We start from the raw sequence: 21,927 nt of genomic DNA, 5'->3' as shown, positions 1-21,927 counted from the left end.
CTAGCAGTTCCCTGTCCTTCTTGAACTGAGGGGCCCAGAACTGGACACAATACTCCAGATGCGGCCTCACCAGGGCAGAGTAGAGGGGGAGGAGAACCTCTCTTGACCTGCTAACCACACCCCTTCTAATACACCCCAGGATGCCATTGGCCTTCTTGGCCACAAGGGCACACTGCTGGCTCATGGTCATCCTGCTGTCCACTAGGACCCCCAGGTCCCTACGCTGCTCTTCAACAGGTCTGCCCCCAACTTGTACTGGTACATGGGGTTGTTCTTGCCCAGATGCAGGACTCTACACTTGCCCTTGTTATATTTCATTAAATTTCTCCCCGCCCAACTCTCCAGCCTGTCCAGGTCTCTCTGAATGGCTGCGCAGCCTTCCGGCGCATCAGCCACTCCTCCCAGTTTTGTGTCCAAACAAAAGTCCAAACATTTCAAACTATGTCCGAGAAAAAGCCGAGGCCAGAGCCAGGCTCCAAAATGCGAATGTCCGCAGATTGCTCCGTCAACAAAGGTGCAGGCCTTAAAAGATATTGCTGGCTGCAATCGTCCCATGTCAGCCCTTTCACAGTCCCAAAAACCATGGTGCTCCGGGCGTGTTTACCTACCCAAAAGTCCAAACGTTTCACACTATGTCCGAGAAAAAGCCGAGCCGAGACCACGCTCCAAATTGCGAACGTTCACAGATTGCTCACACAACAAAGCTGCAGGCCTTAAAAGATATTGCTGGCTGCAATCGTCCCATGTCAGCCCTTTCATAGCCTCAAAACCCATGGGGCTTAGGGCTTGGTTACCTACCCAAAAGTCGAAACGTTTCACACTACGTCCGAGAAAAAGCCGAGCCTAGAACCAGGCTCTAAAATGCGAACGTTCCCAGATTGCTACCACAACAAAGGTGCAGGCCTTAAAAGCTATTGCTGGCTACAATCGTCCCATGTCAGCACTTTCAGAGTCCCAACAACCATGGGGCTCCGAGCTTTTTTACCTACCCAAAAGTCCAAACGTTTCACTCTATGTCCGAGAAAAAGCCGAGCCGAGAGCCAGGCTCCAAAATGCGAACGTCCGCAGATTGCTCCCAAAACAAAGGTGTAGGCCTTAAAAGCTGTTGCTGGCTGCAATCACAGAAACAACCAGGTTGGAAGGGACCTCAGGGATCATCAAGTCCAACTGCTGCCCCTACACCACCCTGTCAACTAGACCATGGCACTAAGTGCTATGTCCAGTCTTTTCTTAAACACATCCAGAGGTGGTGACTCCACCACCTCCCTGGGAAGCCCATTCCAATGTCTAACAACCCTTTCTGTAAAGAAATTCTTCCTGATGTCCAACCTGAACCTCCCCTGGCGAAGCTTGAGGCTGTGTCCTCTTGTCCTATCGCTAGTTGCCCGGGAGAAGAGGCCAACTCCCACTTCACTACAACCTCCCTTCAGGTTGGTGTAGACTGCAGTAAGGTCACCTCGGAGCCTCCTCTTCTCCAGGCTAAACAACCCCAGCTCCCTCAGCCGTTCCTCGTAGGTCAGACCCTCCAGACCCTTCACCAGCTTGGTCGCCCTCCTCTGGACTCGCTCCAACACCTCAACATCTTTCTTGAAGTGCGGGGCCCAGAACTGAACACAGTACTCAAGATGCGGCCTCACCAGTGCCGAGTACAGAGGGACGGTCACACTTCCCTAGACCGGCTGGCTACACTATTCCTAATAGAGGCCAGGATGCCATTGGCCTTCTTGGCCACCTGGGCACACTGCTGGCTCACGTTTAGCCGGCTGTCGATCAGCACCCCCAGGTCTCTTTCCGCCGGGCCGCTTTCTAACCACTCTTCCCCCAGCCTGTAGAGCTGCATGGGGTTGTTGTGGACGAAGTGTAAGACCCGGCACTTGTTCTTGTTGAACCTCATGCCGTTGGTCTTGGCCCATCTATCTAACCTGTCCAAATCCTTCTGAAGGGCCTTCCTACCCTCCAGCAGATCGACACTCCCACCCAGCTTGGTGTCATCTGCAAATTTACTGAGGGTGCACTCAATCCCTACATCTAGATCATCTATAAAGATATTGAACAGCACTGGCCCCAGAACTGAGCCCTGGGGAACACCGCTAGTGACCAGCCGCCAGTTGGACTTTGCCCCATTCACCACCGCTCTCTGGGCTCGGCCATCCAGCCAGTTTTTAACCCATTTAAGAGTCCACACGTCCAAGACCCGGGCAGCCAGTTTGTCCAGGAGGATGCTGTGGGAGACAGTATCGAATGCCTTACTGAAGTCTAGATAGACTACATCCACAGCCCTGCCCTCATCTACTAAGCGGGTCACTTTGTCATAGAAGGAGACCAGGTTGGTCGAGCAGGACCTGCCTTTCATGAATCCATGTTGGCTGGCCCCGATGTCCCGATTGTCCTGCATGTGCCGTGTAATGGCACTCAGGATGATCTGTTCCATCACCTTGCCTGGCACCAAGGTCAGGCTGACAGGCCTATAGTTCCCTGGATCGTCCTTCCAACCCTTCTTGTAGATGGGCATTACGTTTCCGAATTTCCAGTCAGCTGGAACTTCTCCAGTTAACCGGAACTGCCGGTAGATAATCGAGAGTGCTTTGGCAAGTTCATTTGCCAGTTCCCTCATTACTCTAGGGTGGATCCCATCCGGGCCCAATCGTCCCATATCAGCCCTTTCACAGCACCAACAACCATGGGGCTCTGGGCTTGGTTGCTAAGCCTAAAGTCCAAACGTTTCACACTACGTCCGAGAAAAAGCCGAGGCAAGAGCCAGGCTCCAAAATGCGAATGTCCGCAGGTTGCTCCCACAACAAAGCTGCAGGCCTTAAAAGTTATTGCTGGCTGCAATCGTCCCAAATCAGCCCTTTCACAGCACCAACAACCATGGGGCTCAGGCCTTGGTTGGTAAGCCTAAAGTCCAAACGTTTCACACTACGTACGAGAAAAAGCCCAGCCGAGGCCAGGCTCCAAAATGCGAACGATCCCAGATTGCTCCTACAACAAAGGTGCAGGCCTTGAAAGCTTTTGCTGGCTGCAATCGTCCATATCGGTCCTTTCACAGCCCCAACAACCATGGGACTCCGGGCTTGTTTACCTACCCAAAAGTCTAAACGTTTCACACTACGTCCGAGGAAAAGCCGAGGCGAGAGCAAGGCTCCAAAATGCAAACGCCGGCAGATTGCTCCCACAACAAAGCTGCAGGCCTTAAAACCTATTGCTGGCTGCAATCGTCCCATGTCAGCCCTTTCACAGCCGCAACAACAATGGGGCTCCGGGCTTCTTTACCTACCCAAAAGTCCAAACATTTCACACTATGTCCAAAAAAAGGAAAAGCCGAGAGCCAGGCTCCAAAATGCGAACGTCCGCAGATTGCTCCCAAAACAAAGGTGCCAGCACTGTAGGCTATTCCTGCCTGCAATCGTCCCATGTCAGCCCTTTCACAGCCCCAAAAACAATGGGGCTCCGGGCTTATTTACCTACCCAAAAGTCCATACGTTTCACATTATCTCCAAGAAAAGTAATACCCGGGAGCCAGGCTCCAAAATGGGAACGTCCGCAGATTCCTCCCGCAACAAAGGTGCCTGCCCTGTAGGCTATTCCTGCCTGCAATCGTCCCATGTCAACCCTTTCACACCCCAACAACAATGGGGCTCCGGGTTTCTTTACCTACCTAAAAATCCAAACATTTCACACTATGTCCAAGTAAAATCGCCGAGATCCGGGCTCCAATATTCGAACTTCCAAACATTGCTCCCACAAAAAAGGTCCAGCCCTGTAGGCTATACCTGCCTGCAATCGTCCCATGTCAGCCCTTTCACAGTCCCAACAACAATGGGGCTCCGAGCTTGTTTACCTACCCTAAAGTCCAAACATTTCACAATATGTCGAAGAAAAACGAAATAGCTGAAAGCCAGGCTGCAAAATGGGAACGTCCGCCCATTGCTCGCACAACAAAGGTGCCAGCCCTGTAGGATCTTCCTGCCTGCAATCGTCCCATGTCAGCCCTTTCACACCCCAACAACAATTGGGCTCCGGGTTTGTTTACGTACACAAAAGTCCAAACATTTCACTCTATGTCCAAGTAAAATCGCCGAGACCCAGGCTCCAATATTCAAACTTCCAAAGATTGCTCCCACAAAAAAGGTCCAGCCCTGTAGGCTATACCTGCCCGCAATCATCCCATGTCAGCTGTTTCACAGCCTCAACAACAATGGGGCTCCGGGCTTCTTTACCTACCCAAAAATCCAAACGTTTCACACTATATCCAAAAAAAATAGCCGAGAGCCAGGCTGCAAAATACAAACGTCCGCAGATTGCTCCACAACAAAGGTGCCAGCCCTGTAGGCTATTCCTGCCTGCAATCGTCCCATGTCAGCCCTTTCGCAGCCACAACAACCACGGCGCTCCGGGCTTCTTTACCTACCCAAAAGTCCAAACATTTCACACTATATCCAAAAAGAAAAAATAGCCAAGGGCCAGGCTCCAATATTCGAACTTCCGCATATTGCTCCCACAACATATGTGCCAGCCTTGTAGGCTATTCCTGCCTGCAATCGTCCGATGTCAGCTCTTTCTTAGTCCCAACAACAATGGGGCTCCGAGCTTGTGTACCTACGCTAAAGTCCAAGCATTTCACACTATGTCGAAGAAAAAAGAAATAGCTGAGAGCCAGGCTCCAAAATGGGAACGTCCGCACATTGCTTCCACAACAAAGGTGCCAGCCCTGTAGGCTATTCCGGCCTGCAATCATCCCATGTCAGCCCTTTCACACCCCAACAACAATGGGGCTCCAGGTTTGTTTACCTACACAAAAGTCCAAACATTTCACACTATGTCCAAGTAAAATCGGTGAGATCCAGGCTCCAATATTCGAACTTACAAAGATTGCTCCCACAACAAAGGTCCAGCCCTGTAGGCTATATTGCCTGCAATCGTCCCATGTCAGCCCTTTCAGAGCCTCAACAACAATGGGGCTCCGGGCTTATTTACATACCCAAAAGTACAAACATTTCACACTATGTTCAAGAAAAAGAGCGGAGAGCCCTGCTCCAAAATGCAAACGTCCACAGATTGCTCCCACAACAAAGGTGCCAGCACTGTAGGCTCTTCCTGACTGCAATCGTCCCATGTCAGCCCTTTCACAGCCGCAACAACAATGGGGCTCAAAGCTTCTTTATATACCCAAAAGAACAAACGTTTCACACTATGTCCAACAAAAGGAGCCAAGATCCAGACTCCAAAATGCGAACGTCCGCAGATTGCTCCCACAACAAAGGTGCCAGCCCTGTAGGCTCTTCCTGCCTGCAATCGTCCCATGTCAGCCCTTTCACAGCCGCAACAACAATGGGGCTCAAAGCTTCTTTATATACCCAAAAGAACAAACGTTTCACACTATGTCCAACAAAAGGAGCCAAGATCCAGACTCCAAAATGCGAATGTCCGCAGATTCCTCCCACAACAAAGGTGTCAGCCCTGTAGGTTCTTCCTGCCTGCAATAGTTCCATGTCAGCCCTTTCACAGCCTCAACAACAATGGGGCTCCGGGCTTCTTTACCTACCCAAAAATCCAAACGTTTCACACTATATCAAAAAAAAATAGCTGAGGGCCAGGCTGCAAAATACGAACGTCTGCAGATTGCTCCCACAACAAAGGTGCCAGCCCTGTAGGCTATTCCTCCCTGCAATCGTCCCATGTCAGCCCTTTCACAGCCTCAACAACAATGGGGCTCCGGACTTGTTTACCTACCCAAAAGTCCAAATGCTTCACACATTCTGACCAAAAAAGTAATACCCGGGAGCCAGGCTGCAAAATGTGAACTTCCGCAGATTGCTCCCACAACAAAGGTGCAGGCCTTAAAAGCTATTGCTGGCTGCAATCGTCCCATAGCAGCCCTTTCACAGTCCCAACAACAATGGGGCTCCGAGCTTTTTTACCTACCCTAAAGTCCAAACATTTCACACTATGTCGAAGAAAAAAGGAATAGCTGAGAGTCAGGCTCCAAAATGGGAACGTCCACACATTGCTCCCACAACAAAGGTGCCAGCCCTGTAGGCTCTTCCTGCCTGCAATCGTCCCATGTCAGCCCTTTCACACCCCAACAACAATGGGGCTCCAGGTTTGTTTACCTACACAAAAGTCCAAACATTTCACACTATGTCCAAGTAAAATCGGTGAGATCCAGGCTCCAATATTCGAACTTCCAAAGATTGCTCCCACAACAAAGGTCCAGCCCTGTAGGCTCTTCGTGCCTGCAATCATCCCATGTCAGCCGTTTCAGAGCCTCAACAACAATGGGGCTCCGGGCTTCTTTACCTACCCAAAGTCCAAACATTTCACACTATGTCCAATAAAAAATAGCCAAGAGCCAGGCTCCAATATGCGAACGTTCCCAGATTGCTCCCACAACAAAGGTGCCTGCCCTGTAGACTATTCCTGCCTACAATCGTCCCATGTCAGCACTTTCACAGCCCAAACAACAATGGGGCTCAAAGCCTGTTTATATACCCAAAAGACCAAACGTTTCACACTATGTCCAAGAAAAATAGCCGAGATTCAGGCTCCAAAACACGAATGTCTGCGATTGCTCCCACAACAAAGGTGCCAGCCCTGTAGGATCTTCCTGCCTGCAATCGTCCCATGTCAGCCCTTTCACACCCCAGCAACAATGGGGCTCCGGGTTTGTTTACCTACACAAAAGTCCAAACATTTTACATTATGTCCAAATAAAATCTCCAAGATCCAGGCTCCAATATTCGAACTTCCAAAGACTGATCCCGCAACAAAGGTCCAGCCCTGTAGGCTATTCCTGCCTGCAGTCGTCCCATGTCAGCCGTTTCGCAGCCTCAACATCAATGGGGCTCCGGGCTTCTTTACCTACACAAAATTCCAAATATTTCACACTATGTTCAAGAAAAAGAGCCGAGAGCCAGGCTCCAAAATGCAAACGTCCACAGATTGCTCCCACAACAAAGGTGCCAGCCCTGTAGGCTATTCCTCCCTGCAATCGTCCCATGTCAGCCCTTTCACACCCCAACAACAATGGGGCTCCGGGCTTGTTTACCTACACAAAAGTCCAAATGTTTCACACATTCTGACCAAAAAAGTAATACCCGGGAGCCAGGCTGCAAAATGTGAACTTCCGCAGATTGCTCCCACAACAAAGGTGCAGGCCTTAAAAGCTATTGCTGGCTGCAATCGTCCCATGTCAGCCCTTTCACAGTCCCAACAACAACTGGGCTCCGGGCTTCTTTACCTACCCAAATGTCCAAACGTTTCACACTATGTCCAAGAAAATAGTAGTAGCTGAGAGCCAGCTGCAAAATGCGAACATCCGCAGACTGCTCCCACAACAAAGGTGGCAGCCTTGTAGGCTATTCCTGTCTGCAATCGTCCCATGTCAGCCCTTTCACAGCCCAAACAACAATGGGGCTCCAGGCTTCTTTACCTACCCAAAAGTCCAAACGTTTCACACTACGTCCAAGAAAAAAGAAATAGCCAAGAGCCACGCTCCAATATTCGAACGTCCGCAGATTGCTCCCACAACAAAGGTGCCAGCCCTGTAGCCCCTTCCTGCCTGCAATCGTCGCATGTCAGCCCTTTCACAGCCCCAACAAAAATGGGGCTCCGGGCTTCTTTACCTACCCAAATATCCAAACCTTTCACAATGTGTCCAAAAAAAGAGCCGAGATCCAGGCTCCAAAATGCGAACGTCGGCAGATTAGCTAAGGATTACATCTCATTGAACTGTGGAATATCTCCCACGGTAATAACCCTCAGAAAGATGGAAGCATAAGAAGTGAATGGATCTTGTTGCTCAGAAAGGCTTTTCCTTGCAAAAAAATGTTTAAATTAAAAAGAAAAAAAACATTGAGCAGTATGAATGACATGAGGCAGGAGTGGGATGAGGAACACAGGCAATATTGCTTGAATATTGAAGAGCATACACATAATGTAAGTTAAAAAAAACATAATAATACCAATATACACCAGTTTCGTGGCTTTACATGCAGAAGTTTCGGGAAAAGTAATACTAAACTATAAGCTCTGGGATAAGTGTACGAACAAACTTCAACACTTTTTTTTTAAAAATCAACACTCTTGAGCAAGATTTCTAATAATTTTCTTTCTAGGTATGAGTTTCATAGGTAATGATACAGAAACATTTATTTTAATTATAGCAGGTCTTTGATATCGATGCAACAAACTCATTCACATGGTTTATTCCTTCCTGAATCTGGTTCTTCCAGATCAAAACACAAGCAGCTGAGAAAAAAAAGTTTATCAGAGTTTTAAATTCTTTGAATCCTTATCTAATCCAAGCAGCTTGAAATGAGACATTGCCATAGGAAAGATGTGGGTAAAACTGTATGATACCATTGCATTGTCTGCAAAGATGGTGATAGCGCAATGCTGGCATCTTTCAGAAGAAGGGGAGGGGGAAGCAAGCCTTGGATATTTTATACTCTCATTTCTAGCTCTCTGTATAGTGCTATTCTACTGTCAGATTCAAGTGCTGATGTATCCCTTTGCCAAAGCAAGGCAAGCACTAGAAGCACAACTTGAAAACTCCCCATTAGATGAACTCCTCCATGCAAGCACATGGGGAAGAACTACCAGAACACAGGTTTGCCCTTGTCTTAAGAGGAGCTCAAGCAAACAGCACAAATGTTATTGTTGATCACTTGCGAATATAGCAGTATACACCCTATTTTCCGTTATCTCCTGAAAAAAGCACAAATGAAGTAGACAAAATACACTATACTGACATGCTGCAGAGGACAAGGTCTTGCAGACAGCATCCTACCACTACTTTCTCTTCCCTCACATGATAATAAGTAATTTCTTTCGCTTTATTTTCCTCTGTGAATTTCTCTTTTGTTTTTAATATTAAAGAGACACCTTGGCTTTAATCATGAATTGTAACCAACACCCGACAGCTCTTTTCTCTGACAGACTTTTACAAGTTTTTAATCTTTCCTCTGCTGGTGTTTGACAGCCAATGGGTGAAGGGACAGGGTGGGAAAGCGGAAAAAGAAGAATTAAATACAAGAAGATAAAATTTTTAACCAATCTTGATTTTAAAAACAACCAATCTGTCTGGTATGCTTAATGTGAAACAGACACTTTCTTGTGCAGATTTCTTTTGAAAACCAGTAAGGTTAATATAAAAAAGCTGTCTTAGAACTATATTTCTTTTCTAGAGATACAGATTTAATAAATTTCCCCAGTTTCTACAAAAGGAAGCTGCACTTAAGAGTTCTTAGCACTTTCACATTTGCTATTTTAAAAGCCATCTCAGCCTGCTTTAGTTTATCTTAAGAAACAAACATTAAAATCCATGCAGGAGCACACGTGCTCCAGACAGCCAAACACCTCAGAGGATTCTAAACTTATGTGAAAAATAAATGCTTAATTTTTGCTCCTTGACTACGAACACATTAAAAGAAGCTTCAGACTTTGTATTTAAAAAACCCCGCATCATAACAGAGACTCTTCAGCCTTATACAAATCTCTCCACTAATCATTTAGTCTGAACTGCATTATCGATTCCAAAAATCACCCCCCCTCCAACCAAACACACACACACAAAACTTGGAGAAGTCTGACCGTCACCTCAACGTTGTCCACGTTTCAACAAGCAAACAGCAGTCAGGCATAACAGTGTTTACTATTGTCAGGAATTCCCAAACAGGTCACCAATACTCATTTAATCAGCTGCCATAGGTGGTGCTGAGAAGTATCATTATGAATGGAATGACCAACATCATTCCATCACAGGAACTACTAGATTTACAAAGAAGAACAGAGGATTTATTTTGTTTACTGTTTTAGTTAAGAGCAGAGCATAAGTAAGCTTGGTACTGTTCCACCTGCATGTGGTAAGGCACACAAGGTGCCAGTGACAAGAAAAACATAGATAAACAAAAGGTACTCAAATGCATATGATAAGCAGCGACCTAGATTTTGAACCAAGGTACACACATGCTTCAAACTAGCAGAAACACTGAAGTAGAAAATGACCCTGTACTGATTACTGACAGTTATGAAGCCTTTACATTTTTGAAGCTGCACATCAGTTGCTTTCAGAAACACATCTCCAAACACCCTGAAATAGCCCGCTACAGTTGCAAACTATGGCAAATAGACAAATACAGGTTACAAACTATACAAGTTAGAAACAATTACATAAGGCTTTACAGCATAGCCCCAACCTTCACTACACAGAGCAGCTTCTTTCGGAGCAGTCGATTCCCAGAATTAAACCAGAACACCTCTGAAGAGACAACAATAAGCTCTATCACAAACCTCCTTAAAGGCTACAAAACTCCCTTCACAAAGCTAACAGCACAAAAGAACAGCATGGACTGAAGCATTTTCTCTTACCTTTGCTGAGAGTGCCTGTGATAAGCCTGGGCAAGTTTGACAATCCCATGCTTGCATCTCTTTGAACAGCCACTCATGGTTCCAACAGGTAGAAAGGCTCTTCTCTCTTGCAAAGTCCAGGAATAACAAAAAAAAACGAAAAAGCGAGTCCTTTACAGAGTTGAGATGGCAGTTTGTGCAACGCACAATACTCTGCTCTCGTGCACTGAGCCCCAGCCTCTGCACTGAGGTTTACCTCTCTGAAGCTACTAGGAGAGATTGCAGAGGGGAAATTTACAATCCCTTTCTGTTAAAGGTAGAGCTCTCCCCTTCAGCCTCTCGGCTCTGATTGCACACCCATGCCGCGATGCCCTGATGGAAGTTGCTGACACAGGCAACACCTCAGCCAGGCAGGGAAGGAGGAGGTGTTTGCTTCACCAGGCTTTGCAGGCTGCCACGCCAGGCACTGGTAATGCAGCAGATGTTGAAAAAGCTGAGCACCACTTTTCTCTGGGCCATTCTTGACTTGATAACCTTGGCTAACTACACAAAATGAAGGGTGGCTTTGTGGAAAACACAGTGCTAAGTAACTCCTTCATGAAGCCATCTCCAAGGCTGTCCTTTATTCCCAGAGATCCAATTCAAAGTTGGAAATGTGATTCTTCAAAAGAAAAAGTAAATTGTAATAAGCCAGTAAAATGTCAACAGGGAAATCAAGGAGTCAGCAGGTTAATTAGTATATCTCTGTCAAAGGTTTGCAGCATGTTTAATTGCTTTTATATATATACATCATGATAGACTTTGGGGGGAGGAATGTAGGACAATGGACATGATGAGTGCTAGCAGCTGTATTAAAGGAAGTTATGAAAACTGAGAGGTCTTACATAGTGGGAGATGGAAACTGTGTCATATCCCAGACAGCACTTTAAACCTCCCTGGCACTACAGTTTCACACAGAGAATGAGATTTCTTGTCAGACATCCATTTGCCTCCTTTGGCCTGTACCACAGAGGGGGAAAATGAGTCAGAAGGAACACAAAATGTACATTAATAGGAGTGGATCATCTTAAAAATGTTGTATAAAAGCTGCAGCAGGTTCAGTACAGTGATGGATATTTGCAGCCCCATAGCTCAGGGAAAGCTGGAGTTAACCAGGCTTCCAGCAGAAGTTTCAGCAGCCAAAAGGCCCTCTGAACGTAGCCCCCAACACTGACAATCCTAAAAAATACTTGGGCATAAAGATACTGATCATGAAGGGCCTCAAATTACTCACTGCTGTTATCTGTGGGAAAGTACAAAGGCAGCTTACTCTGGTTGCAGGCAAATGTAGACAGTCCTCAGTAAACGACTGAGAACATACCTGAGAAACAAAGGTGTTATGTCTGTGTTGGAGCTTTTTCATCATGGCCATTTCAGACAAGAAGATTACTATAGACAGATAGTATTTCTGTATATTACTATAAATAAAAATTCGGTGTATTACTAGAAGTCTAAGGAGGTCGAAGATTGAATAACCTTACTTTCATAGGCCTTTCTAAGGGAACGTTGTGATGCAGGGGAAAGTATTTTTCTCTGAAGTCTTCGATATACTCCAAAATAATACACAATATGCCCTCTAATTTATTTTAGATGGATTTTCAGCATGCTTAATAAGGGACCATGGTAGTTACACAGCATTCAGAAATGTAACTGGTGCACTCACACCCATGCTTACTTTAGTTTTTTGCATGTAAAATCTGAGAACACTGTATAACATGTTAACTGTCATCCCAAAGAGATATAAAAGTGCGTTGTAGGAAATTGTTCTGTCCAAATTTGCCCGTCGGGATCACAGTGTGGGGGGGTGAAAGGTGAAAATATTCTCTGAGTGTGTAAAACTCATATGAGCTAAGTTCAACCAGAGGGTCAGCCAGTGCGGTTTCAGCTGCCATCAAAGACAGCTAAACCTATTTGCATCAGGAGAAAGTTTAATCCCTTAATTTGAAACCACAGAGCAAATGCTCAAGAGTAATCTCTGGAATAGGTATGAACAAACAGACTGTGAACTTGGATGCCCGGCTTTCTTACAGCCCTCTCTAGCAAAAAGGGAATATCCCTATTTTTCTGTGGGTACATTAGGTTAGGAAAGAGCAATTCCAGAGCTAACTGCTGCCAAGGGTGTCAGGGTATAGCATTCGTGTTACCCCGTTCATCCCACAGACATTACCATCATGCTGTGTAGGCTAAAAAGGCAAAGGGGATGATGTCTGGGATCCATCCCAGATCCTGGGTACTGTCAGAGAATACACTCTAATCTTTGTATTTCTTACATTCTCTTCCTAAGTTTCTGCTACTTGGCATCAGGGGAGACAATTGTCAACTAGTTCAGTATTTGGTCTGGTCCATTCTTATATCTGGCTGCAGAAAGACTTTTGCACAGAAGCCAGAAAGTTCTCAACCTAAGAAGGATAATCCAAGTCACTCCTTTTCCCTGTGGTTTGGGGAAGTGTGTCATTGCAGAAACTACCCCCTCTCAAACTTCTTCCTATAGTTTTTTTCTTAAGAAGTTTTTCCATGTTGGTATGATGCACTGTTACTTAGTCCAGTAAGAAAGAGAAGAATCTTTCCTCCTGCACTGGAAATTTTCAGTCTCCACATAGTCATCTTGAGCCTGGTGGTCCCTGCTATCCTGCTTGTCAAAGCTGGAGCCTTGGCTGGAGCATGCCACAGATTCCTGTCCAGCCTGTGCACCCAGCTCTCCTTCTCAAAGAAGAGAGGTGTGGGAACAGATGATATACAGAGTCTCATGCAGACATGGAAGTGGAGAGGTGCTGGGTATTCTCCTAGGTCCAAAAGTGTTGTCACAAGACATACTGTATCATGTTCATTGCACTCCCAAAGGCACAGCTGTCTCAGGATAGACCATAAATGAAATTTTAATGATCTGTTTGGAAGCAAATCTAGCAAGCAGAGGCAATTGTTCCTACTAGCTGTGTCCTAATTATCTCTAGATTTGAGGTAATCTAACACATCAAGAATCATAGTTTTATTGGCCCCCTAAGAGGAGTATAACTTCAAGGAATAGCTTTAAAAATTGATCTACTTAAAATGAATTGCCACCTTACTTTAGTACACATAGCCTGTGTGTGTAGAGCTCTCAGCAAGCCATATCCCATGCCATTATTAGTTGCAATAATACCACCATTAACACTGAGCATTTTCCATGTATAGAAATCCAGCGACGTTGGACTCCCAAAGAAGTTTGTACTACTATCTGTTTTTCAAGTGTGGTAAGCTGACATACAACCAGAGCGACTCCCTTGCCTATGATTACCAAAAACAAAGCAGCAGCCAGTTTAGAATCAATATCTCCTTTGTACCAGTCTACCACTTCAGCAGCAGCGCCCCAGCCCTGATACTACCTTCGCCACTGTTTTCCAGCATTGCTGCCAGGCAGATAATGACCATACTACATTTTCATTCACTCTAATTCCAGTTAGTATTACCAATCAGAGCCTCAGGAACATCACATGGAGATTTCCTCATCATTATAGAACTTGTTTTTTTATGGCATAGGAGTTACCTCTAGTCTTAGGCAGCATTTCTCACTGGGGAGGAATGTATATAGATAGTAACACATCAGTGTTTTCCACACGCTGTCCACTCAAATTGGATCATCTGTTTATTTAATATCCCATCTGTCAAGCATGACTAATTGTTTATTTATACAGAAATCTAGGGGAAGAATGGGTGCTTATGAAAAAGTACACACACTAAAATGGGCTTTTAAAAGTGAGAAACTAAAAAGGAAGCTTTAGGTACAAAGCCTTTTGCCTGCAGTACAGGCATACATACACAGTGTGCACATAAATTGAAGTTACAATTCTGACTCCCCCCGCCCCCCACCCCCCACCCCCCCCCCCCCGCCAGGAGCAGCCTGACACCTTGGACTTGGAAATCACTCCAAGCAGGTGGTTCATTTCTGCCTGTGGAAAACATATGTCCTTCTTCGGGATGTTATAAAGCAGTTCTCTCATACATAAAGAGGCCAGACTGCAGAAACAGAGTGGGTAAACTTTGCATTTATAATATAGCCAGGTGATTTCCTTTAACAGGAGCTCTTATGCATCAGGCCAGGGTTTCAACATTTTGTATAATAATTCAAGTAGTTCAACCAGCACACTGAAAATACTAGTTCTGTCTTCAGATGATGCAGCAGGGGAGATAACTACTGTCTTCTCTTGAACTCAGTGGCAGTCTAATGTTTTAGATTAAGAACTTTCTGCCCTGTCAGAAGCAGAGCCAAGCTGTACCTTGCTTTGACATTAGACCACAGTCAACAACTTTTAAACAACTCACAGCATATGAAGTGATTTTCTAAATAAATCTATAACCAACCATATTGAGTGTTGTAAGCTTCAGACTATCATTCACTTTATCATTACATATGCTTATGCAGGAGAAGGGATTTGTCTAGCCTGCCCAAACTCTGCCAGTTTTGTTTAACCTATTCATGAGTATATAATCTATCATTGTTTTCAAAGTGTCATCCATAAGAGATCACTACAAAGGAGTGAGAGAAAAAAACTACAAACGCTTTGTAGTAGTTCTCTGAAGATTTCTAAAATGACAATTATTTCCTTTGTTCCATTTCCCACTTGGCTTTTAGACAGAGAGGCTCAATCATATGACAGATCTGAGGGGGAGGATATTTCAGGATGCAAAGTACACTTATTTTTTGAGAATCCACTGCTCATTCTGGGAGTACCATGATATTGTAGTGAAAAGCTCTCGAGCACCACTAAAGAACTAGTAGGATAAATCCCAGGGGGGTTGACTAGAAGGAACTGATCTGCACACAAAACCAGTTTTGGAATGCTATGTCATTGCATTGTAGGTGTCTCACCTTGCTCTGTATTGTCACCAAACAAAGGCAAAGTTAAATCTAGCAGTTGTGATAACAGCTGGTCTTTGCATACTCTGCTGCACACTGCCAAACCACACTAGTGGTAACAGGTACTGAAGAATTCCCACATTTAGCTCCTATTATCCAATTTTCTATTATTATTCAGTGGAGAAGACATGATTACATTAAAGAAAAATTTCCCAGCACTGAGTGCAATATCAAGCAAAGAAATCAAAAGTGGGATTGTTAGAATAAGAGATATTAAAAATTGTAGTTACTAGAAAAGGGAAAAACCTAAGACCCTCTGAAAGTTTCAGAAGCATGTAAAGGCTATAGGACTAGATACAGCCAAGACAACTGAGACTAAACTATTTTACACTAGGAACATGGGAGTCCTATAAGTAGGTTCTTCTGACAAGTTTTTGAAAGTGTTATCAATTTCATAAAAATTTAGTCTATCTAGACAAGCACGGAAGGCAAAATTGGTTTGCTTTTTTCCAGAATTTAAGATTTCATTTTCAAAAGGAACAGCAGATTTTGTAATCTAAAAAAACCCAAACACACTGGAGCAAGGATGTTAATATTTATGTTCTTTATGCAGTTCTGTTTGCAACTACTGGTGGGGTGATTAAAAGCAAGGAAGGTGCTTGGAAGTAGGCATGGAACTGCTGTCTTGTATTTTGGTAGGGTTATCTGTGGGAAGGAATTCTGCATCTTCACATAATGGTGTAGCAGAAAGAGCAGGAAGAAGCCTGAATGTGGCAAAACACACCTAGCTTAGGCAAAGGCATACAAAGTGCCTGATGTATTTGGAAGTTTGAGTGCAAATTCTGAGAAGTTGCCTGAGACCCTCAAGAAGATAACATGTTGCACATAGTGTCACTCACCCTTAGGAGGGAAAGGGGAACATCTCAAAGCAAAGTGCCAGCTGCAGAGAGTGCGAGAACGAACGCAGGGACATCATCTGCTGTTGTTCGAGACCTGCAGTGTATAGGGAATTAAATGTCCCAGACAAATAAATAACTGCATCAGGGAACTGGCTCTGCAGTCAACTCCTCTTCCTGACTAGGAGAATGGTTTTTGCCAATAGCTTGCATCAGCCTTGTATTTGGGAGCTGCAGGGAAGCTCACTGCCCAACTTTGTAGGAAAGCAAGACTAACAATCATCTTCCTGAGTACTAATTAGCTAATTTGTGCTGTATATAGAACAGGGTGCAGGGAATGACCCCACAGCTCAAACAAAACACTCAGTTTTATCCGATTTACCCCTTGTAGATTTATCCATTAGTCAGAAATATACAGCTACTGAAGAACATGTTACCCACAAACACCCCTGAGAAAACACACATTCACATGGATTACTGTGAGAGACATCACTGCAGGGGAAGCCGTTTATTAGATCATAGGTCTGGTAATACATCTTTAAGCACACAGCAAATCTATGAGTGAAAGAAATACACTTCAAGCCAAGCTAGCACAGTAATATACATTCATACTGTTGATCTCTTTTCAAGAAGTTAAGTGGAGTTAAGTACAGACCTTATGGATGTCAAAGAAAATTTCCCCCTCATTCTGGACTGATCAATACATTCACTCTTTTCTGGATTAGTTAATTAGATTAGTATGATTGCCCCTGAGATTATGCAGGAAAAACAACTGATTCAATAACAAAGTTGACTGAATTTAAGTTTAAACTGATGCTTTAAGCACTGGCAACAAAGAAAAACCCATACCACCACAACTTTAAAGAGAGTTTTGAAGCAAAAATCAGTGAAACTAACAAAAAAAAATTTAAAATTAAAAATACTAGAGCTCCTTCTTTTTAAGATGAGCAATAAGATCTCTTAGTGCCTATTTGCATCCTTTACCCTTATTCTTCCAGACTAAGCTGGTCACCTCAATCCCCTTGAAAGTCCATGAAGAGAATTGCACATTTCTAGAGGGCAAATGAACCCAGCTATCTTCAGAGGATTGCGTTTTAGACAAGGACTATGGAGTAAAGAAAGAAACAAACACAACAGGCCTCTCTCCCTCTCCATTTTCTAGATGCCAGCTTGAAGTTTAGGTAAAACAGATGACTAAAGATAGGTGAGCTAAGGCCAGTCCATCTTGATTCATTATTGCATATGATGTTTCCAACCTTAACTCACCCAGCAGAATCCTTATGGTTTACTGTGGTGTACATACCTCAGGCCAGTACAGGTAGAACATATTAATGCAAAAGATTCATTGATGTGTTCCTCTTTAAAATTAATTCTCAGCATAAGACTATATGCACAGCTGAACAACAGTGCTATTCACAAGGCATCTTACAAAAGAGCAGTTCCTGTTTGGCAGAGCTCTCACTGACTAGGGGAACAAGTGCAGATTTCAGTTGCTGCTTTGTCTCTTTCTTTCCTGAAGAGAACATGGGCATCCATCGATTACTACCGTCTCTGGAGTCTTAACCCACAGCGTCCCTTCTAAACTCTTTGTCTACTTCGAAAGATTTGTTCTGAAGATATCATCACCTTTTCGTCCATTTTTGCCTCAGCAAGTCATTACCTTGGCTTTCCCTTTTCCTGCATACATTTTAACCCTTGCTCTTTGAAGCAGTGCCTTCCTGCCTCGAGTACAACACTATTTCTCTCTGCTCCTTTCAGCTGTCCCTCCATATTGGGATTCTTTCATAATCCTAACAAGAGGAACTGTTTAACAAACAAATGGGTTTTGCACTGTGATCTGAAATGAGTTCACTTAGTTACTCGCTCTTCTTCTGTTTCCTTCTTTACTCCGCAGTTCTGAACAGAGAACATTTTACTTGTGCCTCAAATAAGGAGAAACCATACACTGCTATAGAACACAGAATGCAGGCAAACATTACCACTACACACCCCAACGTGTTGTGGGATTGCATTCATAATGTCAAGGGAAAAGAAATTTTATTTACCACTTATTGATAAAAGTGGTACATAACAGCCTTTGTTCCCATGGTATTATAGGCTGGAGACAGCCATAAATCAGCCAGACAGGCTGACTTAAATACATTTGTTTCAGAAAGCCTTTGAAAGTAATTGGAGTTTTATAGTTGACTTTAAAACTGAATCATACCTCCAATTAGAAGCAATTAAAATATTCACCCGTGACAGCAAGAATTTCATGCAGAGTAAAAGGCACATTTTACTGAGTAGCATATGTTTAGATAATGCTAGGCAATTCCTGGAAAAATAACTATGTTACATTTAATCTAAACTTTTATTAAATAAAAATAATGGCTCATTTTCCTCACCTATCCCTATTCCAGTAAAAGCATAATTTGAATAAACTTGCCGCCCACCATTTCCAAGTGCCAAAACATACTGAATTTTGTTAGTAATACTTGAATGAGTAAGAGGATTATATAATTTTACCTTGTTTTAAATAGAAAGAATTTAGATTAGTAAAGGACAAATGTATAAAAGCTCAGTTCAAGTCTGAATTAGGTGTCCTCAGGCCTTTCTATTGATTTTTGTAAGAACCAAGACAGAGGTAGCATTACCCAGTATCCAGCAGTAGCCAAAGTCATACGCTGTCAGAGACCGATTTTGTAATCAGCATTTTTAGTTTCAAAATAGCTGAAACTAAATTGAGCATATAATGAGAAGAACTGCTTGGAACAAATAAGTTAGAGGTGTCACCGATAGTAATCACGATGCACTGAATAGCTAACTAGTGCAAGACAGTAATGGTAAGGAAATGAAAGAATGAACATCGTACGATTGCTTTCATTTCCATTCAGAATACTGGAAGCCTTTTCAATGGATTCATTGCAAGATAAATCATCCTCCATTTATAGCTTCCAGAACCTGCTACTAACAAGGTGTGTGCCAAAGTTGTTTAGCAGGAGGACAGAAGGGCCGAGTGAGATTCCTGATACCATAGCGGCGATATGCAGCCTATTTGCATCCTCTTAAGTGAATTCAGTATTCTAATCCAGGAAAGCTTATCTAAACTTGTTACAACTCGGTTTAATGTAGAGCCTTAAACCTGGGATAGATGCAAAGACAGTCACAACGTGGGGAAAAAAAAAACAGACAGACTATACTAAGTGACTTCGGTCCATGAGACCACCAAGCAGCTCTGAAGTATTACTAGCTTTATATTCTTCTACTTCCATTAGAGAATCCAAAGTAAATTCTTCCCTTTCCTTTCCTGGAAGTGTAGACTAGTAATTTCCATGAGCTAAAACATACCTGCAGAGTCTAGCCTGTTAACTGTCCTGCTGGGATTATAATGAGGAGTGAGTGAATTTGTCAAGGAAAGGCTCATTACTTCCTACACAAATTCATTTGATTTCAGTATTTCACTTGCAAATTTCCAGTGCATTATTTTGTCTCAGTGAGAAGAGGCTGTTAGAACAGACACAGTATCTTATCCCTGCATAATATGTTAAGATCACTATGTGCTTGATCCTATATCAATCACTTAAAATTAGATACAGAAGTCTTAAGTCTTCTAAAAGCCTCTGACTTTTAAAAGCAGAAAAATTAGAAGTCCCTTTCCCTGCTATCAGTAGAAACGCATATTTGTCTCGTCGTAGTCCTCCTTAGAGAATCCCGACGGCAGGTCTGCTTCCAGTCTAATGTCATCATAAATAACCCTTGCTGATGAGACACTTTTGCTAGCTATGGTTTTTCTGAGAAGTGTTACAGTGATTCCAAACTATTATTGTGCCCAAGTCTGTGTACCAATGTGCAAAGCTTCCATGGAAGGCTGATTCTTTTACATTGGGCATCTTGAACCATGAACCTAGTTTCAAACACCTTCTCCTTCATAGGTGCATTTTTACATATTTACAGGCAGGTAACTACAGTAATCAAACAGATACTTAGGTGGCAATCTTTAAGTTTTATTTGAGCTGATCTGCTAGTACACTACATAGTACAACCCTACAGAGGTTATTGCCTTTGCTACAAGGACGTCAATATTTCTATAAAATGAAAGCAAACTGTGAGCTGCTCAGTGTGCTTCCCACAGTCCACACAGGTAACAGACATTGTTATACTTCTACTGTCATAAGACAAATTAGTGATCTGGAGCACCAGCATATAAGTAAAAACTAGAAAAAAAGTCCTGTAAAATCATGCAGTCCCTCTCAGTCTCAGAACACAACAAACAGGACAGGATTACATAAATGCCTGGCCCATCTTCACTGAAGAGACATACTGCAAAGCTTCAACTGTTTCCATCAGGAAAATATTTCAGCCACTTAAAAACTGGCAGGAAAACCACAGACCTTAAAAGTGAAGACTAGCTGACGTTCACTATTTTTCACTACGTACTTGATATATAAGGCAATTTTTGATGACGTTCTTACTGCTGGTAAATGTTTTAAACTCTTATTTTATGCTGGCTGCTGTTGGTAACAAGATATGGACTTTGCTTCACAGTTCAAGTGAAGCTTGGCATTTTCTCTAGCTATAAATCAAAAACCTAAGCATTGCTAGTCATCTCCCCTATAGTCTTTAGGGACTTTTTTTTTTTCCCTTTTTTTTAACCTCACTTTAAATTGTGCCTCCTGTCATCATCCAGATGAGTTTTGAGTGACATGATAAACAATATTCCAAGTCCTCAAGTGGAATAACAGACCATGAGTAAACTGAGCAAAGGACCAAGGCCTAGTAACCATCTCTGGTTTAGAACCAGTTTAGTGTCTAGTCTTTACTATTAGAGGCATCTGATTTTAATGTAGCAAAAGATTCAGCTCATCACAATAGATTTATGAGTAACTAAAGATGGAGTGAGTATAAATTTGTGTACCTTCTCCGCGAGTGACAAACTACAGGGTTCACATTACAGAAATACTTAGTGACCGTTCATAGTTTGCTTCCACTGTTCTAAATGTCTTCATTAAAACAATTACATTATAAAGTGTTCCATAGCTTTGAATGGCTTCAGTTAATACATACCCATAAGAGAGATACCATAATAACTGACGGAAGCACTGAACCATGACAGTACTTAGCATTTTCAGTGTTTAAAGCCTGAGGTGGGTTGTTTGTTTTAAAAACACAGAATAAGCACTTCCCTGTTCCAGACACTAAGCACGCTGTACTTGCACGCTTAACATGGATCATACATGTCAAGACAGATTTTTCAGTCTGAAGTCCACAATACTCAGTGCTACTCGTAAGACTTTAGTCCAGCAAACAGCAAGCTACAAAAATGAGTTTTTACATATTTAAGTACATTTTAAGTGTGCATCGAGGTTCTGTTATTTGAGATCTTTGGATTCTCATCTCTACTGCAAAGGTCAGAAATTATTTTTTTTATAAAAATCTAAACACTCGAGCTTTAAAGTAGAAAAATTAGTATTGTAAAGTTCATAAAATTGCAAAAAACCTCGCCATGCAGTTTTCTCCACTTCAGGATACAAACCTGTACACTGGCAGAGTTTAACCGTGATTTACAGTATTAAGAGGGCAGAATGGGAAATAGACTTCCTGCATAAGATTTGTGAAAGCTTCCCAGTTAGGAGCACAGATCATGCTGATTTGCATTTGAAATCACAGTGGGTTCTTTTCTACATGCAGAAATTGAACTCTTGATACAACATGACCAGCCATAATTCAGGGAATTAATAAATGAATTAGTCACAGCCTACATTTGTAACAAATACATGTTTATATGTCAGTGTTCCCAAAATAATGAGTAGCAATGGAGCATTTGTACAT

Source organism: Nyctibius grandis, chromosome 5 (assembly GCF_013368605.1).
Source record: "Nyctibius grandis isolate bNycGra1 chromosome 5, bNycGra1.pri, whole genome shotgun sequence".
Lineage (NCBI taxonomy): Eukaryota > Metazoa > Chordata > Aves > Nyctibiiformes > Nyctibiidae > Nyctibius > Nyctibius grandis.
The sequence above is the reverse complement of the archived record's forward strand: the minus strand, read 5'-3'. Positions refer to the sequence as shown.